The sequence below is a fragment of the Gorilla gorilla genome, chromosome 8 (genome assembly GCF_029281585.2).
Source record: "Gorilla gorilla gorilla isolate KB3781 chromosome 8, NHGRI_mGorGor1-v2.1_pri, whole genome shotgun sequence".
Classification (NCBI taxonomy): Eukaryota; Metazoa; Chordata; class Mammalia; order Primates; family Hominidae; genus Gorilla; species Gorilla gorilla.
In genome coordinates, this window is record NC_073232.2 from 90,675,088 (window position 1) to 90,684,226 (window position 9,139).

General features: G+C 44.8%; 1 non-coding gene across 1 annotated transcript; it reads left to right on the forward strand.

Annotated features, from left to right (window-relative positions):
* Positions 1-1,439: 1,439 nt before the first annotated feature.
* Positions 1,440-1,652, forward strand: LOC115936165 (small nucleolar RNA U3). Its single transcript, XR_004071732.2, has one exon. It is a non-coding gene; the product is annotated as a small nucleolar RNA U3 (small nucleolar RNA).
* Positions 1,653-9,139: the final 7,487 nt, after the last annotated feature.

Genomic DNA, 9,139 nt, shown 5'->3' on the forward strand with positions numbered 1-9,139 from the left:
GATGGGGTTTCACCATGTTGGCCAGGCTGGTCTTGAACTCCTGACCTCAAGTGATCTGCCTGCCTTGGCCTCCCAAAGTGCTGGGATTACAGGCGTAAGCCATCGCGCCCAGCTCCTCCTCTCTTTTAGTCCAAGGTCTAACATTTTGGATTCAGGCAAATATAATCTAGCCATCATCTGAAGTCTTCCCAAAGAAATCACTTCATAATCTTATTTATTCATTCATTCATTCGTTCATTCATTCATTCGTTCTTCTGTTTTCTCCTCTGCAAAGCAGACCTCATAATTTCTATCACTGCACGTCCTAGGCTCTTCCCAGCTCTGTTATCTCCTACTTTCTGCTTTGCAGAATCCACCGGCTCCCACAACTGCTAGTTTTTACCCAAATTCATTTCCCTCTCCCCATCAAAATAACCGGGAAGACACTCTTGCTCCTACTGGGACATCATATTCAGATGGCATTAAATAGCCGAGCCCAATTTCTGGGCATGATTCTTTAAGAAGAATTTGCATGTCTGACATTTAATAAGATGAATTCTCCTTGCACCAACCACACCGGGCATAAAAACATACACAGTAATTTTTTGAGGTGTTTTTCTCCTTGGAGAAGGTAGCTGTCAAGGTGGGTGATGCTCTGGGCAGGAAGCAGTGTCTTTCACTAACGGGTTCTGACAGGTATATAGAAAATCCTGAAAGTACCTCTGAAGAGAGAATAGTTTCTTAAGCCTTTACCATGGAGAGTCTTAAGAGTTGTTTCATAGCAGTTAGCTGAGAGCAAGATACTGCAGGAGGTGGGCAGGTTTGGAGATGCCAGAGTGCAGAGAGACGGAGACAGAGAGAGAGACAGAGAGAGAGGAGAGAGGGAGGCAGAGACACAGAAAGAAACAGAGGGAGAGAAAGAAGGAGAGAGACAGAGACAGAGAGAGAAACAGACAAAGAGAGGGAGAGAAAAAGGAGACGGATAGACAGAGAGAGACAGAAAGAGACAGACAGAGAGAAAGAGAAACAGAGAGGGAGAGAAATAGAAGTAGAGAGAAAGAGAGACAAAGAGAAAGGGAGAGACAGAGAGAGACAGAGTAAGAGATGAGAGTAAGAGACAGAGAGAGACATCGACAGAAAGAGAGAAAGAAAGAGAAAGAGAAGAGAGAGAAAGAGGAGAGACACACACATCAACAGAGACAGAGACAGAGAGAGAAACAGAGAGATAAAGAGAAGGAGAGAAAAAGGAGAGAGAGACAGAGAGAAACAGAGAGAGGGAGAGAAAGAGAGAGAGACAGAGAAAGGGAGAGAGAGACAAACAGAGAAAGAGACAGGGAGAGAGAGACAGAGAAAGAGAAAGAGAGAGAGAGAGAGAGAGAGAAAGGAGGCCATGAAGGCCAACTTTCTGCACATCATAATCAGCCCAGACATGGCTGTTTCCCTGAGAGCATGCATGTGTGAGGACTGTGCTTTCAGAGTTCATGTCCACAGCTCATTGCGGGGGCCGTTTCTCTGATCATGCGGAGCTGGATGCCAGGAGCAGGACACACCGTGTTCTTTCCTGAGCATGAAGCCAGCTCTCGGAGTTGTTTTGTTGCACCTGCCATTAGGCATTGATGATGTTCTTTCTTTCCTCCGGTAGGGTAAGAAGGAGAGGACGCAGTCCAAGTGGTTTCCCTTCTTAAAAAAAACAAACAACAAACAACAAAACAAGAACACTAACGTGGGACCAGGCACAGATGCAAATTCTCGTTTCGAACTTTGAACCTGCCCAGGAAGCCCTTCTCATGCATCTTCAGTATCATATACATACACCTGGGCCAGGCACGGTGGCTCACACCTGTAATCCCAACACTATGGGAGGCTGAGGCAGGTGGATCACTTGAGGTCAGGCGTTCCAGACCAGCCTGGCCAACAGGGTGAAAATATAGGCCCGGCTCAGTGCCTCACGCCTGTAATCCCAGCACTTTGGGAGGCCAAGGCGGGCAGATCACTTGAGGTCAGGAGTTTGAGACCAGCCTGGCCAACATAGCAAAAACCTGTCTCTACTAAAAGTACAAAAAAAAAAAAAAAAAAAATTAGCTGGGCCTGGCAGTGCACACTTGTAATCCCAGCTATTCAGGAGACTGAGGCACGAGAATCACTTGAACTTGGGAGGCAGAAGTTGTAGTGAGCTGAAATTGACCCACTGCACTCTAGCTTGGGTGACAAAGCCAAAAAAGAAAGAAAGAAAGAAAGAAAGAAAGAAAACATAGAGTTGAGGTTGAAAGCATCACATAATACCCAGAAGTCCAAGAAAAATGATGGATGTGTTTGTCTGCATAACATCTTTAATATGGAAAAAAACACAGATGAAATTTTAAAATAGGAAAATGAGAAAAAAATCTGCAACAGATATGAGAGACAATGGGTGATTATCTTTTCTATGCAAAGAGCATTTACAAAATAATAAGACAGACAAGAGAAACATGGGCAAAAGACATGAATAGGAAATTTACCAGTAAGATATGAGACTACATTCAATCTCCCTGAAAAGCAAAGAAATGCAAATAAATCAGAAGAGCATTTCCCACGTCAGATTTGCCATGATAAATACTTTGGATAAAACCCATTGTTGGCAAATATATGGTAAAATGAACAGTACCATAAAATATTGGTGATACTACACATTGTTATGCTTTTATAGGGTAGTTTGGCAATATCTATCCAAATATAATATGTGCATATCATTATGACTTTTAGGAACTTATCCCTAGAAGATAATTCCACCATTATGCAAAGATGATTGTATAAGAATGTTCAGAGCAGTGTTGCTTGTAATAACTTAAAAAAAAAAAAAAGCAGTTTTTGCCAGGTGCAGTGGCTTATGCCAGTAATCCCCGCACTTTGGGAGCCTGAGGCAGGCGCATCACTTGAGGTCAGGAGTTCGAGACCAGTGTGGCCAATATGGCAAAACTCCATCTCTATTAAAAATACAAAAATTAGCCAGGTGTCACTGCAGGTGCTTGTAGTCACAGCTACTCGGGAGGCTGAGGCAGGAGAATCACTTGAACCTGGGAGGTGGAGGTGGCAGTGAGCAGAGCACTCAGCATCGGTGACAGAGCAAGACTCCATCTCAAAAAAAAAAAAAAAAAAAAAAAAAAAGGCCGGGCGCGGTGTCTTACGCCTGTAATCCCAGCACTTTGAGAGGCCAAGACGGGCGGATCACGAGGTCAGGAGGTCGGGACCATCCTGGCTAACGCGGTGAAACCCCGTCTCTACTAAAAATACAAAAAAATTAGCCAGGCGTGGTGGGGGGCGCCTGTAGTCCCAGCTACTCGGGAGGCTGAGGCGGGAGAATGGCGTGAACCCGGGAGGCGGAGCTTGCAGTGAGCCGAGATCGCGCCACTGCACTACAGCCTGGGCGACAGAGCGAGACTCCGTCTCAAAAAAAAAAAAAAAAAAAGCGTATTGTACTTACATTTTAAAAAGAAGCTATTTCAAAGAAAACTTTTTTAATTTTGAAAAATAAAAACAAAACATGTACTGGTTGAGATCAGTTTTCTGGAGAACCGGCCCACTCTCCAGAGGCCAGAGAGCTGCGATGCTTCCATAGCAGAAATGCCCAGTGAGTAACGAGGGCTAGTCTCAGGAAGCACACAGCCCCATCAGAATAAGCTGTATTCACAGGAAATAAAAGGTGAATTGACTGAAGTGTAAAATGATTCAACTGGATTTTACTTTGTTTTTAAGAAGAGCATATCCATTGAGACCAGCCTGGGTGACAGAGCAGGACCCTGTGTCCAAAAAAAAAAAAAAAAAAAAAAAGCCAGGTATAGTGGTACATGCCTGTCGTCCCAGCTATTCAGGAGGCTGAGATGGGGGGACTGCTTGAGCCCAGGAGTTCAAGGCTGCAGTGAATGATGATTGCACTGTTGCACACCAGCCTACTTGACATAGTAAGACTGTCTGAAAAGAAAAAAAAAAGCATATTCATAGAACAGAAATTGTTTGCACAGTCTTCATAGGGGATCCCCAAAAGTAAATAGTTGGTAGAGTTTAATCTGATATTTTCTGTATTATTTAGGGTAAGTTAACTGCTATAACAAACAATCTTGAAATATGCATGACTAAACACAACAGAATTAGTTCCCTCTCACATTGCTGTCCACTGGGAGTGAGGGGTGGGTCCCCACAAACTCATTCAAGGAGCCAGGCTTTCCAAAACTGGTTCCACTATGGGATCTCTGTGTCTCATCAATGGACAGGGAAGAGAGAGAGTGAGCCAGTGCAGAGGGCAGGAGTGGGAAGTCCAGGTGCCAGGCCTAGATATGATAGGCATCGCTTTTGCTTCCATCCCATTTGCCAGCACTGGTCACATGGCCCCACCTAGATGCAAGAACACCAAGAAATGTAGCCTTCCTGTGTGTCCAAGAGGAAGATGAACTGGTTTAGGAAACTGGTTCTGCTAATTGTTCACGGAAGAAAGTTCTTGAATCTGACAGATGCCCATATTTTAGTTACTCTCATATGGTTAAAAGTAAATCTTTAGTGTCACCATGCCTGGATAAAACATCCCTTAAGAAAATACTATCTCATGTTGCTCTAAGCAGCTTTCTCTTTTCTTTCTTTCTTTCTTTCTTTCTTTCTTTCTTTCTTTCTTTCTTTCTTTCTTTCTCTCTCTTTCTTTTCTTTCTTCTTCCTTCCTTTTCTTCCTTTCTTGTTCTTTCTTTCTCTTTCTCTCTCTTTCTTTCTTTTCTTTCTCTTTCTTTCCTCTCTCTCTCTCTCCCCACCCCCCGCCTTCTTTTTTTTTTTCTTCAAGGTCTCACTTTGTCACCCAGGCTGGAGTGCAGTGGCACGATCTTGGCTTACTGCAACCTCTGCCTCTTGGACTAAGGTGATCCTCCCACCTCAGCCTACACAGTAGCTGGGATCACAGGTGTGAGCCACCACACCTGGCTAATTTTTAAAAAATAATTATTTGTAGAGACAAAGTCTCACTATATCGCCCAGGCTGATCTCAAGCTCCTGGGCTCAAGCAATCCTCCTGCCTCACCTCCCAAAGTGCTGGGATTACAGGTATGAGCCACCACGTCCAGATTTCTAAGCAACTGTTTTTTTTTGTTGTTGTTGTTTGTTTTTTGTTTTAGACAGAGTCTCGCTCTGTAGCCCAGGCTGGAGTGCAGTGGCATGATCTCGGCTCACTGCCACCTCTGCCTCCCAGGTTCAAGAGATTTTCCTACTTCAACCTCCAGAGTAGCTGGGATTACAGGCACACACCACTATGCCTGGTTAATGTTTGTATTTTTAGTTGAGATGGAGTTTCACCATGTGGGCCAGGCTGGTCTCAAACTTCTGGCCTCAAGTGACTGCCCACGTTGGCCTCCCAAGGGATTATAGGTGTGAGCCACCCTGCCCGGCCCTAAGCAACTTTCTAAAAAATAGTTCAGTGCCCTATGTATCCTGATATCCAGAAGAAGTCAGATGAGGCCAGAATCCCAGTGTTTAGAAAATAATTTGTTTCTTTCTCTCTCTCTCTACTGTTTCGGTAAATTCTCTTTCTGTTTTATGTATCTGTGAATTTTGAGTTTGAGTTCACTCTGTAGCGTTTCTGGACCTGGAAGGCTAGAGTGGGACCTGAAGCTCGGTGGCCACAAGAACATTCTGTGGTCTCATGGGTCCCTTATGTTTCCATCCCTTGGCATCATCTCACTCAAACTGCAAACTGGAGCATCCGGTGGGGCTGGCTGGAGCAGGTGCAGAAGGCAGAAGATCAAGTCCAGAAAATTAATTAAGCCTGGATCAGAACCAAAACCATGAGCCCATAATTTCAAAGCTGGAAAAGAGTCTGAAATGTATTAAATTAAATTTATTTATTTATTTATTTATTTATTTATTTTGAGCCGGAGTCTTGCTCTGTTTCCCAGGCTAGAGTGCAGTGGCTTGATCTCAGCTCACTGCAACCTCTGCCTCCCGGGTTCAAGCGATTCTTTGGCCTCAGCCTCCTGAATAGCTGGGATTACAGGCATGCACCACCATGCCCAGCAAATTTTTGTATTTTTAGTATAGACAGGGTTTTGCCCTATTGGCCAGGCTGGTCTCAAACTCCTGACCTCAGGTGATCCGCCCACCTCGGCCTCCCAAACTACTGGGATTACAGGGATGAACCACTGCCCCCGGCCCTGAAATGTATTTTAATATCAAAGTAAAGCAGAAATGGGGCTGGATACTTAGGCATCAACCTTTTTCTTTCTCTTTCTTTCTTTTTTTTTTTTTTTTTTTCCTCCTAGATACAGGTTCTCATTCTATTGCCAGGCTGGAGTGCAGCTAAGAGCGCTGGTCTTCAAAGAAAGTTTTCCCTTAAGCAGAAACATGGACTCAGCATCTCCTGGTTAGACTATTAGCTGTCTCTTGGGCAGCAGCCCAATCACAGCTCACTGCAGCCTCCCACTCCTGGGAAGAAGTGATCCTCCCACTTCAGCCTTGCAAAGCACTGGGATTCCAGGCATGGGCCACTGTGTCAGGCCCATCATTGCCCTTTTAAAGCAGGGGTGCTCATCTGCTAGGACTTACTCTGAGAATGCCAGAAAGCCTGACTTTGCAAAGAAAGGCAAACTTAGTTCCACCAACTGCTGTAAGAGTAAGGAGGGCTGAGGAGCCAGCAACCTAGGGTGGAGTAGCTGATTTGGTTTGGCTGCGTCTCTACCTGAATCTCATCTTGAATTGTAGTTCCCATAATCTCCACGTGTGGTGGGAGGTACCCGGTGGGAGGTAATTGAATCATGCAGGTGGTTACCCCCGTGCTGTTCTCGTGATAGTGAGTTCTCAGGAGATCTGATGGTTTGAAAAGGGGCTTTCCTCCCCTTTTCTCTACACTTCTCCTTGCTGCAACCATATGAAGAAAGACGTGTTTGCTTCCCCTTCTGCCGTGACTGTAAATTTCCTGAGGCCTCCCCAGCCATGCTGAACTGTGAGTCAATTAAACCTCTTTCCTTTATAAATGACCCAGGCTTGGATATGTCTTTATTAGCAGTGTGAGAATGAACTAATACAGTAGGGAACAGAAAAAGTATCTCTTCCCCTTATTCTAGGAACTTTCCAGTTTCACATCAAGATAAATCTAGCGCTCTTCACCTCTGAATGTGAATTTCTGTTCTCCTGTCATCTTGGGAGGTGTTAGTATTCAGTCTAGGTAAATTAACAAGTTCTGTAAGAATTAGCTCCTCTGCTCACCAAAGTTACTCACATAAAAAGCCCTCAGACTCAGGTATTTAACTTCTGTTCGCATCAGAGCTGAGGCTGCTGGGAAAAAAGCCCAAATCAAGGCCTTTTTTGTTTATTAAATTTTGATCAAGAGCCCTTTAATTCGGGATATGCGGCTTTCTCTTATGGCACATACTGTTGCACTTGAAGTGGTTAATTGAGAAAGCTCTGAGCTGCTGCAGCCCAGGAGAGAGTTAATAGTCTATCCAGGAGGTGCTTAGTCCTCACGTCTGCTTAAGGGAACCTCTGCTGAAAACTTCCTCTGAAGACCGAGGCTCTTGCCTGGATTCTTAGATCACTCACAGGCAGAACCTATTTGATAATTTGCGGGACCAAGTGAACAATAAAAATATGGTGCCCTTTATTCAAAAACTACCAAGACTTTCAAGATGGTGATAGCAGAGCATTAGCTAAGTTGGGGGCCTCTCCTAAGTGTGGGGCCCTGAGTGCCTGCACAAAGTCACACACCCACGAAGCCAATCCTGCCCACAAGTTATCTTCAAATTCTACAGACTCAAGCTAAATGCCAGTTTTTCCTTCCTTGAGCATATTTTTTTTTCCTCCTGTACTTATTACATTTAACGGGACACTGTCTACCCAGGAAAAAAGCTTGGGATCATCCCAGATTTCTCTCTCCCCTTCACCCTACCATCCAATTTGTGATGATTCCTGTTAATTTCACCTGGAGAACTTCTTTTGTTATTTAACACATTTCTCACCTTAATCCTCATCCTGGTTCTGACTCTCATGATCTGTCAGTGGTATCTGCCTGCCTGAATCCCCCACAATGATCCCTCTAAACCACTCAGCTGATGACATCACTGCCCTGCTTACAAACCTTCCAAGACTCCTTGGAACCTATGAAATAAAACCCAGGTGATTTAGCATGGAGCATGACACCCTCTGCAGCCTGGTTCATCCCCACCGCCTCATACCTGATGCTCCCACAACTCTAAGCGACACAGATTCTGGATGCTCTGTACTGAGTCATGCCACTGTGCCCTCTTATGCTTTTCCTCCTGTCAGAAATGCTGTGCCTGTCTCCCTCATGTTACCTCCTGGAAAGGCTGACTGATGGCCCCCCCAGAAATCCAGGTCTCAATCTCTGGAATCTGTGAATGTTACCATATATAGCAAAACAGACTTTGCAGCTGTGAAGTGCTTGAAATGGGGAGATGATCCTGGATTACCTGGGTGGACACTAAATACAAGCAGAAGTGTTCTTATGAGAGGGAGACAGAACTCAGACTCCACAGAAGAGGAGAAGATGATGTGGAGCTGGAACAGAGGGAGATTTGCAGATGCTGGCCTTGGAGATGGAGGAAGGGGCCATGAGCCAAGGAGTGCAGCTCTAGAAGCTGGAAAAGGCAAGAAATGCATTCTCCCGTAAAGCCTCCAGGGATGCACAGCCTTGCCAACATTTTGGTTTTAGCCAGTGGAACCCATTTAGGCTCTTGACTTGCAGAACTGTAAGAAAATAAATGTGTGTTGCTTTAAGCTACCAAGTTTGTGATTCTTTGTATGACACATAGGGAACTAATATACCTCCCTTCCTTCCCCAGTACAACCAGCTATGACCCTTCCTCTGTGCATACATAGCATCAACAGCATACTTTCACCATATTGTACTAATTGCACATTTCTTATTTCCTCATTAGGTCATATGCGCCTGAAGGCAGGGACCATGTCTTGTTCCTTTTTTTTTTTTTTTTTTTTTTTGTGACAGAGTTTTGCTTTTGTTGCCCAGGCCGGAGTGCAATGGTGTGATCTTGGCTCACCGCAACCTCTGCCTCCCGGGTTCAAGCAATTCTCCTGTCTCAGCCTCCCGAGTAGCTGGGATTACAGGCATGCGCCACCACACCCAGCTAATTTTGTATTTTTTTAGTAGAGATGGGGTTTCTCCATGTTGGTCAGGCTG